This window comes from Pristiophorus japonicus, chromosome 2 (assembly GCF_044704955.1).
Source record: "Pristiophorus japonicus isolate sPriJap1 chromosome 2, sPriJap1.hap1, whole genome shotgun sequence".
NCBI classification, from domain to species: domain Eukaryota; kingdom Metazoa; phylum Chordata; class Chondrichthyes; family Pristiophoridae; genus Pristiophorus; species Pristiophorus japonicus.
This window is the reverse complement of record NC_091978.1, coordinates 196,424,724-196,438,834: the sequence shown is the minus strand read 5'-3', so window position 1 is coordinate 196,438,834 and position 14,111 is coordinate 196,424,724. Positions and strand designations below refer to the sequence as shown.

General features: G+C 46.1%; 1 protein-coding gene across 7 annotated transcripts in view; it reads left to right on the top strand.

Annotated features, from left to right (window-relative positions):
• tbc1d19 (TBC1 domain family, member 19) overlaps nucleotides 1-14,111 on the top strand; it is a 317,152-nt gene that overhangs the window by 146,116 nt on the left and 156,925 nt on the right. The window lies entirely within an intron of this gene.

Below are 14,111 nucleotides of genomic sequence, written 5' to 3'. Positions count from 1 at the left end.
CTGAGAGTAGCACAGAGGCTGAATGCATAACATGACATAATTCGTATATTATAATTAAATGACGTTACGTTACTTTAACATTACTTTAATACTGCTTGACACATTACCCACATGACGCATGGGTGGGTTCAGCAACACCACGGGCGGTGACCGAGCGACTGTGGGTGCCCACAAGTGCCGCCGCATGTTCCTCGAGCTCTGATAGCTGCTGCAGCTGAGCAGGGCCTCCTCCTGTGTGCCTCTGCTCCTTTCTACTGTTAGATATCTTCCTCTGCAAATGTGACAAGAGCATGGCATGAGCTTTATTTCCAATGTTATATGCTAATAGGGTTTTTATCCACAATTGATGCACGGTTATAACAAAGATTGTGTTTAGGAGCTAATGCTTGACACAAACATCTCTTTCAACTACAATCTCCATTGAACTTGGCAATGACAGGAGCTAATGTCCCAAAGTGTCCCAGGGCAGACAGTGAGCAAGGGCAGTTCTCCCCCAGTCCATGCTGGGTCACTGTGTAAGTGTCAGCAGCCAGAGAGACTTAAAAACGGCGCAGGTTCATAGCCCTGTCCAGATCTTAGCAGGGAATATATGTAATATATATGTAAGAATAACAAGCTTAAATTCAATCCAGGAAATTTATAATTATAATTATAATTTGCATCGGTACAATATAAAATCTGTACTTACTCTTGCCGAAGCAACTAGGCTGTTCCAGCGCTTCCGGCACTGATCGGACCCCCTCGCCTCATGGGACGCCGACGATCTCGCACCAAAGTTTTCTGTAGACCCGGAATGGAGGTTTCCCACGTCCACCCCAGGTTAATTGGGCCCACAGGGAGTGCGAGGGCTTCATTGGCCTCATCAGAGCAGGGTTTGTCCCTCCCTGCCCCCCTCCACATCTTGTACACTTTGATCAGTATCAGACATTGCCAGAAATAGCCAGTAATATTCTTTCTCTTTTCTCACTCCTCTCTGTCTCTGTTTTCCTCTCCTCTCTCTATTCTCTCTCTCTATTCTCTCTCTCTTTCTCCCTCTCTCCACTCCCTTTCTCTTCTGCGCATGTGTGGATGACCCCTGACCTCAAACGCAAGAAAACCTATTTACCAAAAAAAATTTATGTGCAGAAGGCCGTTGCTAGGGAAGTTTTGACTTCCACCTCGCAGGATTATTTATACATAGAATATACAGCATAAAAACAGACCATTTGCCCCAGCTTAGTATACACTAGTGATTTCCTCTGGCATTGCTCACTGCAAATCACAAAGCATTTACCAGGGAGATAGAATAGGTGGACATGACATCAGATGATGTGATTAGTAATGAGTTAACTGCATTTAAAATAAAAAGAGATATATTAAATCAAATAATCAAACTCCAAGGATAAAACCCTGGTCTGGACAGATTACATCCGTGCATTTTAAAAGAACCTAGGGAAGAGATAGCAGTGGCATTACTACAAATATTGAATAATTTGTTAGAACAAGGTGTAGTGCCAGAGGACTGGCAGATAGCTAACGTAATACCTATATTTAAGAAAGGAGATAGAACATTACCAGGGAACTTAACAGCGATGGTAGGAAAAATAATGGAATCCCTACTAAAGGACAAAATAGAAGGATATCTGGAAGCCAAAAATATAATAATGAATAGCCAGCATGGATTTCAAAAGGGAAAGTCTTGCTTGGCCAACCTGATTGAATGTTTTGAGAGGTAACAGAGAGTAGACCAGGATAATGCAATAGATGTAATTTATCTAGATTTTTAAAAGGCCTTCAATAAGGTACCACATAATAGACTAATGAATAAGGTCAGAGAATATGGAGTCAGTACAGGTAGCAGAATGAATAGCTAGCTGGCTTCAAGACAGAACGCAGAGAGTAGGGGTAAAGGGTAACTATTCAGAGTGGCAGTAGGTAGGTAGTGGTGTTCCACATGGATCAATGTTGCGACCACTGTTCACAATTTATATTAACAATTTAGATATTGGAATCAAAAACACATTTTCTAAATTTGCAGAAGACACTAAATTAGGGGGGTGAGGGTGATGGTCAATACTGAGGACTACAACAAATTACAGGAAGACATTAGTAAACTTGCAGAATGGGTATATAATTGGTAAATGAATTTCAACACAGATAAATATTACATTTTGGTAGGAAGAGTAGGGAGATAGCTTATTACTTGGAGGGTGGAAGTCTGGATGGGTAGAGGTGCAAAGGGATCTCTGAGTACAAATACACAAATCATTTGAAGTAGTGACATAGGTTAACAAGGCCATAAAAAAGCAAGCCAAGCACGAGGGATTATTTCTAGAGGGATAGAATTGAAAAATTAGTGAAGTTATGCTAAACTAGTATCGAATCTTGGTTGGACCACACTTGGAGTACTGCGAACAATTCTGATCGCCATATTAGATAAAGGATACAAGAGTCACTGGAGAGGGTGCAGAGAAGATTTGCAAGGATGATAATCAGAAATGCGAGAGTATAGCTATCAGGAAAGGATGAACAGACTGGGTCTCTTTTCTCTTGAAAAGAGAAGGTTGAGGGGTGACCTAATAGAAGTCTTCAAAATTATGAAAGGTTTTGAGAGATTAGATAGAGAATTTTTCCACCTGTGAGGACGAGCATAACTAGAGGCCATCAATATTAGATAGTCACCAAGAAATCAAATAGAGAATTTAGAAGAAACTTCTTTACCCAGAGAGTGGCGAGAATGTGGAACTCGCTACCACAGGTATTGGTTGAAGCAAATTTTACAGATGCATTTAAGGGATGATTCGATAAACATGATCAGCTCCGCTGTGCAGGCCACATTGTCCGCATGCTAGACACGAGACTCCCAAAGCAAGCGCTGTACTCGGAACTCCTTCACAGCAAACGAGCCAAAGGTGGGCAGAGGAAACGTTACAAGGACACCCTCAAAGCCTCCCTGATAAAGTACAACATCCCCACTGTCACCTGGGAATCCCTGGCTAAAGACCGCCCTAAGTGGAGGAAGTGCATCCGGGAGGGCGTTGAGCACCTCGAGTCTCATCGCCGGGAGCATGTAGAAATCAAGCGCAGGCAGCGGAAAAAGCATGCGGCAAACCTGTCCCACGCACCCTTTCCCTCAATGACTATCTGTCCCACCTGTGACGGGAACTGTAGTTCTCGTATTGGACTGTTCAGCCACCTAAGGACTCATTTTAAGAGAGGAAGCAAGTCTTCCTCGATTCCGAGGGACTGTCTATGATGATGATGAGATAAACATATGAGGGAGAAGACAATAGAGAGTTATGCTGATAGTTAGATGAGGAAAGACGCGATGAGGCTTGAGTGGAGCATAAACGCCGGCATGGACTGGTTGGGCCGAATGGCCTGTTTCTGTGCTGTATATCCTATGTAATGTGGTCTCTCTGTCTTTTTGTTGATGTCCATCTTTCCTCCTCCAATTCTGCTTTTCTCCCATAACTCTTTTTGCTTTCCTATCTGTCTTTTTCTTTCCTTTCCCTTTGGGTGGGAGGTGAAGAGTGGCGTGGCAGGGAAATGAGCTACTAACAGCAGCAGGCAGCATTTCAGGTAAATGTTGCGGGGAAAAGTTGCCCCTCAGCAGTTCCCTTCTCCCCATCTCTCCCAAATCACTCTTCTGACCCCATCATGGCCCTTACATCTTCACCTTCCCACTATCCCACTCCCCTTCCTAACACATTCTTACTCATCACTTCTTATCCTTTGAACTATGCACTCAACTTATTGGGCTGGATTTTCGGCTAATTTGCTCCTTCGTTGAGCGTCTCGACCAGTACTTCGTGGCCAACGAGCTGGATGGGGATGATAAAGCGACAGGTATCTTCCCAGCATCGAAGCTCACCAGCAAGTACTATGCATAAAATAACATCAGAACTGCATATGGCAGGGCCTACACATCTGCAAGACCTATGATGACTCAGAGTCCGCCATCGGGCGTGAATGCAAATCCATTAGCACCGTGTTGGTGCTGCGGGGGTAATCATCGAGCCCATCAATGTCGATTCAAGCATTATGTGTGCGAAACAATGGGGCACCTCCAGCAAATATGCAAGAGTGCTGCGACTCACCATGTGGCAGAGTCGGCAGAGAATGATCGATCCGGCGCGGATCACACAGAACAAACGAGAGGCAACTCAACCCGAGGAAGAAGTGTATGGGGTACATACCTTCACCACCAAGAGCCCTCCTATAATGCGGAAATTCAAATTGCACGGTATTCCGGTATCAATGGAGTTGGACACGGGGTCGAGTCAGTTAATTATGAGCCAGAAGGCTTTTGAGAAACTGGGGCAACAAGGCACAAAGGCCCAAACTGAGCCCGATTCAGTCAAAGCTGCGCACCTATACCAAAGAGCTCCTACCAGTCATTGGCAGTGCGGCAGTTAAGGTATCGTACGATGGAGCTTTGCATGATTTATCACTGTGTATTGTACCAGGCAATGGCCCAACGCTATTCGGCAGAAGCTGACTGGGAAAGATTCGATGAAACTGGGACGACATCAAAGCACTATTTTAAGTGGATGATGCCTCGTTCGCCCAAGTGCTGAGCAAGTTCCTGTCGCTATTTGAACCAGGCATCGGCAACTTCACAGGCGCCAAGGTGCAGATCCATCTAATCCCTGTTGTAATTTCCTCGACCCTGAGTTAGACTCAGACAATTTCTTTGCTTGTAGCACTTTCTTTATTTTACTTGCGCAAGGGATAGCAGCCGCTCAATCAACGGATGAGCTGGTCACTCCCCCGAACACAAGATATAGCACATATTTATACACACAAGTAAACAAGCTCCATGTATTACGTGTAATGAAATTAATGTCATCAGTTAGTTGCAGGAATAAGTCGCATTGTTAGAAAGTCTCACATGATCTCCGGTTAGTTGATTAAGTTAAAAACAATAAATTCTTTACATATCGCAAGGCCATAGGTTTTAGTTCTGCGCTTATCTCTGTCAGCCATAGTTGTCTGATCGCAGTTTCCCTTACCTTAGGTAATCCTGAGTCTGCCTTACGTAATCCTGAATCTGCCTTACAAACTGATGTCCTTTATCTTCCCCTTTCTGACCTTTGTGTAACTATGTCACAGGATAACATAGCATGTGGTTTCAACTGCTGACGCCTTGATTTAATTCTAGTTGCTGACATAAGTTTTGGGTTTTTTTAAATTCTAAGTTGGCCAAGTGTGATATCCCAATCGAGCCTTGCAACAATATTTCCACATTTTGTACCAGGCAATGGCCCAACGCTATTCGGCAGAAGCTGGCTGGGAAAGATTCTATGAAACTGGGACGACATCAAAGCACTACCTTAAGTGGATGATGCCTCGTGCGCCTAAGTGCTGAGCAAATTCCTGTCGCTATTTGAACCAGGCACCGGCAACTTCACAGACGCCAAGATGCAGATCCATCTAGTCCCCAATGCAAGGCCCGTTCATCACAAGGCTCAAGCGGTTCCATATATGATGAAGGAGAAAGTCAAGATCGAACTGGACAGACTTCAGCGAGAGGGAATCATATCGCCAGTCGGCTTCAACGAGTGGGCCAGTCCGATTGTTCCAGTGTTGAAAAGCGAAGGCACAGTCAGAATCTGCGGCGACTACAAGGTAAAGATCAACCGAGTCTCGTTACTGGACCAGTACCCGCTACCCAAGGCGGATGACCTGTTCGCAACGTTAGCGGGGGCGGGGGAAGTCATTCACCAAGTTGGGCCTAACCTCCGCCTACATGACACAGGAGCTGGCTGAATCTTCGAAAAGATTGAAGTGCATCAACACGAACAAAAGACTGTTTATATACCACAGGTGCCCTTTTGGGATTCGCTCAGCTGCTGCCATCTTCCAGAGGAACATGGACAGTCTGCTGAAATAGGTTCCACGCACTGTTGTGTTTCAAGACGACATCCTGATCACCGGTCGTGACACCACTGAACACCTGCACAACCTGGAAGAGGTTCTAAGTCGACTAGACAGAGTGGGACTCAGGCTGAAACGCTCCAAGTGTGTTTTCCTGGCGCCAGAGGTCGAAATTTTGGGAGAAAGATTGCGGCAGACGGCATCAGACCCACAGACTGAAAGACAGATGCCATCAAGAATGCACCCAAACTACAGAATGTGGCGGATCTGCGTTTGTTCCTGGGATTCCTCAACTATTTTGGTAACTTTCTACCCGGGTTAACCATTTTGCTGGAACCGTTGCACATGTTGCTATGTAAGAGTGATGACTGGGTTTGGGGTAAATCTCAAAAGACAACGTTTGAGAAGGCCAGAAACCTACTTTATGCTAATAAGTTACTTGTATTGTATGACCCGTGTTACTTGTACTGTATGATCCGTGTAAACGGCTTGTGATGCATCTTCGTTCGGGGTTGGCTGCGTGTTACAGCAAACCAATGTATCGGGCAAACTTCGACCAGTTGCATACGCGTCCAGAAGTCTGTCTAAGGCTGAAAGAGCCTACAGTATGGTCGAGAAAGAGGCGTTAGCATGCGTAAATGGGGTTAAGAAAATGCACCAATACCTATTTGAACTTCGGTTTGAGCTTGAAACCGACCACAAACATCTCATTTCGCTGTTTTCAGAAAGCAAAGGTATAAACACCAATGCTTTGTCCCGCATCCAAAGATGGGCACTAACATTGTCCGTCTATGACTATGTTATCCGCCACAGACCAGGCACAGAGCACTGTGTTGATGCCCTCACTTGGCTACCATTGCCCACTACCGGGGTGGAAATGGCACAGCCCGCAGACTTGCTTCTGGTCATGGGTGCTTTTGAGAGCGAGGGGTCACCCGTCACTGCTTACCAGATCAGTACCTGGACCAGCCAGGATCCTGTGCTATCACTTGTAAAAAGTTGCGTCTTCAATGGGAGCTGGTCGGCCATTCCCGGGGAAATGCAAGATGAAATTAAGCCGTTTCACCGATGCAAAGATGAAATGTCCATCCAGTCGTATTGTCTCTTATGGGGTAATCATGTGGTTTTGCCAAAAAAAGGCAGGGAAACGTTTATACGCTTTCTACACAGTATCCACCCAGTCATAGTCATGATGAAGGCTATAACCAGGTCACATGTTTGGTGGCCTGGCATTGACTCAGACTTAATCATGCGTACACCAGTGCAACACTTGCTCACAACTGAGCAATGCATCAAGGGAGGCTCCATTGAGCATGTGGTCATGGCCCTCCAAACCGTGGTCCAGGATCCATGTAGATTTTTCTGGCCCCTTTCTCGGAAAGATGTTTTTAGTTGTAGTGGACGCTTACTCTAAATGGATTGAATGCGCAATCATGTCATCCAGCACATCCACTGCCACCATTGAAAGCCTCCGGGCTATGTTTGTCACCCATGGCTTGCCCGACGTCCTTGTCAGTGATAATGCACAGTGTTTCACCAGCTCGGAATTCATCGAGTTTATGACCTGCAATGGCATCAAGCATGTCAAGTCTGCCCCGTTTAAGTCCGCATCCAACGGTCAAGCGGAACGGGCAGTCCAAACTATCAAGCAGAGCTTGAAACATGTGACGGAAGGCTCCTTGCAAACCCCGCTTACCTCGGGTTCTGCTCAGCTACCGGACACGACCATACTCACTCATTGGGGTTCCCCCTGCAGAATTGTTAAGGAAGAGAGCACTCAAAACCAGGCTCTCCTTAGTCCACCCGGATCTAAATGATCATGTGGAAACCCGACGTCACCAGCAAAACATGTACCACGATCGCACGGCTGTATCGCGTGACATTGATGTTAACGACCCTGTGTTTGTCCTGAATTACGGTCATGGTCCTAACTGGGTCGCTGGCACTGTCTTGGCCAAGGAGGGGAATAGAGTGTTTATAGTCAAGCTATTGAATGGACAAACGTCCAGAAAGCATTTGGATCAGACCAAATTGCGGTTCACCGACAACCAGGAACAACCTGAAGAGGACATCACCATCACCATCATCCATCCCAACACACACCCAACCAGCAATCGACCTCGTTGTCAATCAAGAGGATGAACCCACCATTCCCAACAGTCCCGTCAGACCAGCCGCGCCGCAGTGCAGCAATGATCCGACCAACTCACCCATGCCAGAGTTTGAACTCAGACGATCAACCAGGGAGCGTAGGGCCCCGGATCGTCTCAACTTGTAAATAATTTGTATCAAAAATTTTGAGCGGGGGGGAGTGGGGCGGGAAGTGATGTTATGTACGTAAACATTGTAACTGTGTAAGACTTGCCACCAGAGGGCGCAACTGTTGGCGGTCCAAGGGTCACCTGCACACCTCGTGCAAGGGAGTATAAAAGGTTGTTTGCCATGCTGCTGAGGTAGTCTGGAGTTGTATTAAAGAGACTAAGGTCACATCAGTTTTAGCTCACAGTACTCAGTCTTGTGGCGTTCTTTCATACTTAACACCAGCGGCACCAGAACTTCACTTCCCATCGAGGTGAAGATGACTGCAGCATTTGCCTTCGATGCCTCCAGCTCCTTTCAGGCATCAGCGGGGAACAAAAGCTCCATTGTGCAGCACACTACACATTGCTGCATTTGCCAGGCGACTACTGCACTGTCTAACCCACTTGCCATGATGTACGTAGAAAAGCTTTTTATCTATCTCGGCCACGGAATTGGAGGATCCCCGGGTGTGGAGATGAAAGGTGGGGTGTAGGGAGGTTAATTTGATTCATCCTCGTCGCCAAATTATGTTGTGTACGTAAATAAACAGACTGACTGAACCAGGAGTAAAGTAACTTAACTGTGTCTTTTCTCGCAACTCCCAAAATGGTGCACTACTTATCCAATACCTTGACACCGAAGGCCATCGCATCTTTGGCCAAATCGAAGACACGGAGTCCTACGACAAAGCAGTAAGCGCCCTAGAGAAATATTTTGGGCCAAAGTATCGTGATGGGGAGATACAAATTTCATCAAAGGGAGCAGGGGAACAGTGAACCAATCAAACAGTATATCACTTCAGACTGCTGGACCAGGCCGCCGCGCTGCTCCTTCCGCTACTCGGCCGTGGTGCTCGCAGGCCGGGGGCCACACAGCCCCCGGCCTGCGGGCACCATCGGAGCAGGCCAGGGAGCGGAGGGAGCAGCACGTGCTGGAGCAGGAGAGCAACGGCAGCGAAGAGGGCAACTGGACTGGACGTCACCAGGATCCAGGTCGCTGATTGGCGCGTGGGCAGTTCCTGCAGGAGTGACGAGGTCAGGGCGAAGGAGCGGCGAGAGATTGTAGAGAGACGTGATCGTGGCCAAGGAGAGGCGTGAGTTCGAGGCCCAGAAGAGGTGAGGGGGGTCAGCCCAACTGCGATATGTGTGCGCACTAGGTCCGTGCAGCAGAGCTGGTCTCCAGTCGTCTTGGTTAATCCTTGCCACTGGACCAAGACCGAGCTCTGTCAAGCTTGTGTGATGGCTGGTGTGCAACGGCCACCACACATTAAAAAAATCCACGCACAGGCATCTTCCACCTTTGAGGATGTAGTTCGGGACCTGGAATATTGGGTCCTTCATTGAAACACCTATGAACTTTTTGGCGTGGAAGCAAGTCATCCTCGACTCGAGGGACTGCCTATGATGATGACTGCACTGTATGCACGCAAGATGGACTTCATAAACTTCCCAATGACCAAGGAGGCCCAAAATGAGAGGTATTGGACGATTTGCTGGCTTCCCCAAGGTTCAGGGTGCCCTTGACTACGCACATTGCCCTGCAAGCACCTTTACAGAATCCAGAAGTTTACTGAAACCAAAAGGGATTCCACTCCATGAACGTACAGATCATCTGCGACTATTCTCAGCGCATCATGGCAGTCAATGCCCAGTATCAAGGGAGCATCCATGACGCTTTCATCTTGCATGAGAGCACTGTCTCAGGCCTGTTCCAGCTTCAACCACAAGGCCAGAGCTGGATACTTGCGGACAAAGGTTACAGCCTCGCCGCCTGGCTCATGACCCCCCTCCGGAACCCTTAGACAGAAGCTATAATGAAAGCCATGCAGCCACACGCAATATCGTCGAACAGACAATTGGAGTGCTCAAGCAGCACTTCCACTGCCTGGACCACTCTGGAGGCTTCCTGCAATACTCTCCTCAGCGGGTCTTTGAGTTAATTGCAGTGTGCTACATGCTACACAACTTAGCCATCATGAGGGGATTGCCGATGGGGATTGCAGAACCATCTCAGGAGAGAGGAGGAGGAGGAAGAAATTGAGGAAGAGGAGACTGGAGAGGAACCCATGTCACTATCACAACCACAGGGGAGGCATCTTGGAAATTTCACCGCTGCAAAAGCTTCACGTCAGCAGCTCATAATTAAATGCTTTGCTTAAAGAGTGAACGGCACGTTTGACCGTTGCCTGGCCTCTCTATCCCACCATGTTGACTATTCCCCTTCTTATTCTGCAAATGAACACTACGCTGGAATGGTTAAGGTGAACAAAAAAATTTATGAAACATTGTGAACTTTTGTAACTTTGTTAACATAATTTGCAAAAGTTGAAATTTTAATAAAATAACAAATTATCTTCATCCAGCAGTGTGATTAAACAACAACAACATTATAACCAACACCTCTGCCCCACTGTCTTTTATCACTGGCTTTTTCACCCCCCTTACCCTTACCCCCCTCCCTTGCCTGCAACTTGTACCCAAAGTGGCACCACGATGGCGTGCAGAAACGTTGTTAGAGCGCTGCTGTGTTGCGCGGGGGTGGGGGGAGAGAGTCATTGGAGACGCTCATCTGGACGAACTTGTGATGTGGAAGACCCAGCTTCTGACTGGCGAGCCTCTTCATCGGCATTGACAGTCACAGGTGGTGTGGGGGTGTGTCTGGGTATCACACTGGGGAACTCAAAGGCTGCTCGTCACACTCTCCGGGATTCCAGTGTGACTGGTGGAGGCCACCAGCCTCGTGTTGGCAGTGATGGCCTCACAGGTTTTGCAGCTCACACCGACAATCTGCGACCCTACCTCCGTTAGGGTCGCAGTGAGATTCTCGATGGTCGCAGGAATCCTATCCAGGACATTAGAGTTGAAGGGTGAGCTGGACAGTCCCACCATGTCCAGTTCCGCGTCTGCCTGTCTGTCAGCAGACCGACTTTGCTGACTCACCCTCCGGAGAGGGATTCGACCCCAGAACCGCATTGCTGCACGCCACTAGTTCCAGGAGCCTCAGAGATCTCAAAGTCCGGGAACGTTAGATCCTCGGGCAAAGTGTTTGCCCGTGGAAAACTAGGTGTGGAGTGCATCTGCCCACCCCCCGCCATGGTTGGCTGCTCTGTCAACTCCTCTTCCTTTTCTTGCTCCTCCTCCTGTGCATGATGGCCTGACGTGGAGGGTTCATCTGAAGCATGTGGCACCTGTGACAGGTCATCTGGAGTGGTTAGCAGCAGGGGAGGGGGCAGGGTGACATGAGGAAGGTCACATAGCACAGGCTCATTTGAAGGACCGCTGCTACTCCATTCTATCTAGTCCACAGACATGTCATCACATTGCCCCAACCCAGCCCAGGCAGTGTCCAGGACTTACCTTCAGTATGCAGGTGGGGGTCAGTGCCACCTGTGGCAGTTGCCTGACCTGAGATGCCGATGAGGTCTGCCTCTCGCTCCTCGAGGTCGGTAAGTGGCAGTGTCTGAGGCGGACCACTGATTGTCCGCACCTGCTTGGGGCGATTGTGTGATTTCTTTGCCTGCAAAGATGAAAATGGGAATGGTTACCAGAGGGTCCATCTGCTCTTATGGCATACACAGATAACCACCAAAGCACTTATACCATACTGTCTGAATGTAATACAGTCCTCTGTTTAATGTCCTTGGAAGTAGTACGTGGTTCATCGGAGGACATCGAAGTGCGGAAACATCTTATGAGATTCAGAAAGCAATCTTAATAATGTGTAAAGATCATTCATGGCAAATAGGGTGCCACACTAAGCCTACCTATGTGTCGTGTATTTTAGGAGGCAACCCACAGAGTACTGAGAAACAGCTACAGCCATAAGAACAAATAGTGTGTCAGATTTATAATTTAAGTAATTAAAGGAGTGCGTCAATAAAAATTGTACTCATTCTAACGACCCTACAAAGCTCATTAAACTTTTTCCGGCACTGCTTCCCTCTCCTGGCCACTGTGTTTGCTGCAGAGACCTCCACAGTAATCTCCCTCCAGATTCTGTTAAAAATGGCTGGCAGGGGTCTAGCTGCACAACCTCCTGTGTAGTTACTGCCAACTCCTCTCCACAAATCCCACAAGAGCTTTGATTACCTCTTGGGGAAAATCATCTGGCACGTTGTCTGCTGTCCTCCTCCTCCATCATCAAAATCAAATAATAAAATGGCTGATTCAGCCCCGGGTGTACTGCGCATGCGCTTGACTGTGCCCTGTATTAGCGTTTGCTTTCGGACAGCAGACCAGAAGCGGGGAAGAAAAAAAAAATTTGCGCATGCGCAGAACAACCAATTGTTTTTTTAGGGTCAGAACTTTCGGCCCCGGCGCACAAATTCTGTGGTGTAACGCCGGAGTTAGCGCTAACGCCCGTCGTGAACTTTCATTTGGCGAAAGTTTCGCGCTCTGGTGCTAGGGCTAACTGGCGCTAACATTTTCATTTCGCTGCAAGCTTTTTTTATATATCTATCACAAAAGATTAACCTTGTTCAGATGCTGTATGGGTAATTGGCTATGAAAATCAGAATGTAAAGGGGAATATTTCATTCTGTGTATTAGAGCCGTATAGTAAGAAAGCGTTAAAGAAAAGGCTTATGCTTTTAGTTTTCAAATAATTGTGCTTCAGGTGAATGAATAATTTGTATTGTAATCCATTTATTTCTAAAATACTGATTTGGGGTCATGATTTATAATATTTTTAAACAGTTATTCTGAGGAGGGACCTCTGTCAAGTTTGTAGGAAATACACTTATGATAAAGAATCATGATATTAATTAAGTGAAGTATGAGCTTATATTAAATGTTGTGAACAAATGCCAAACAAATTGAATTACAGTATATGAAATTCTTTCCATTTGAACCTGGACAGTGGTATTATTTCATTAGCTTCTGTTACTTTTAGTATTCAGGATGCTTTCTATGATTGTAATTTATTGGTTTCGTAAATTCATTTGTGATTTGATCTGCATTATACTTCCATAGTGTCACTGTACAATGTGATTAGGCCATACAAAATGAATTTATAAAGTGGCATTTGTTGTATATAATGTTAAGAGTGCAATGTAAGAAGAAAATGTCTGAATTGTTTGCAATTATAAGGTTTGACATGTTACATGTATTACAGTCAAATTGCACGGTCAAATTGCAGAGTGAAAATTATTCATTACATACCATGAATATTGCATTATTTATTTCAATTTCCTTGCTTAGGATTTAGTATTATAAAAACAGCCATTGTTTCAAACCTGTGACGAATGGCATACCAGAACTGGCCATCAAAATAAGTCGTGAAAGGCGTTAAATTTAAAATAATGGTTAAATCTGAGGCATGCCAACCTCATTGTAATACTTAAATAGTCGACCTGCCTCCTGGGAGTGGGTTGACTGACCGCCCCATCCCGCCTCCTTAAAACAGGAAGTAGGCGGGTTGATGTTGCGATTCAGATTTTTAACACTTGAACTTCCCAACCCACCCGTTTTTTGGTGTTAAAATTTCCCCGATATCTCTAAATTTGTCATTATTAGGGGAGTTACTAATCTGAGGAAAAAATATGAAGTCAAGATAAGAAAGAAGAAAGAGAGACTGACATTTATATAGTGCCTTTCACAACCACCAGACATCCCAAAGTGCTTTGCAGCAAATGAAGTACTTTTTGAAGTGTAGTCACTGTTGTAATGTAGGAAACGCAGCAGCCAATTTGCGCACAGCAAGCTCCCACAAACCAATGTGATAATGACTACGTAATCTGTTTTTTAATTATTTTGGTTCGAGAGATAAATATCGATCAGGACACCGGGGATAACTTGGCAAGAATTACACACAGAACATATCTAAGCAAAATAATATTTGAATATATACTTGCGAGGAGCTGTCTGTCCAGTTTATATAACATATACAAGATGTTTGGAACTTCATATTAGTAAAACTTCTAAATGCATTACCTTTCAGTGTCTAAAGCATCA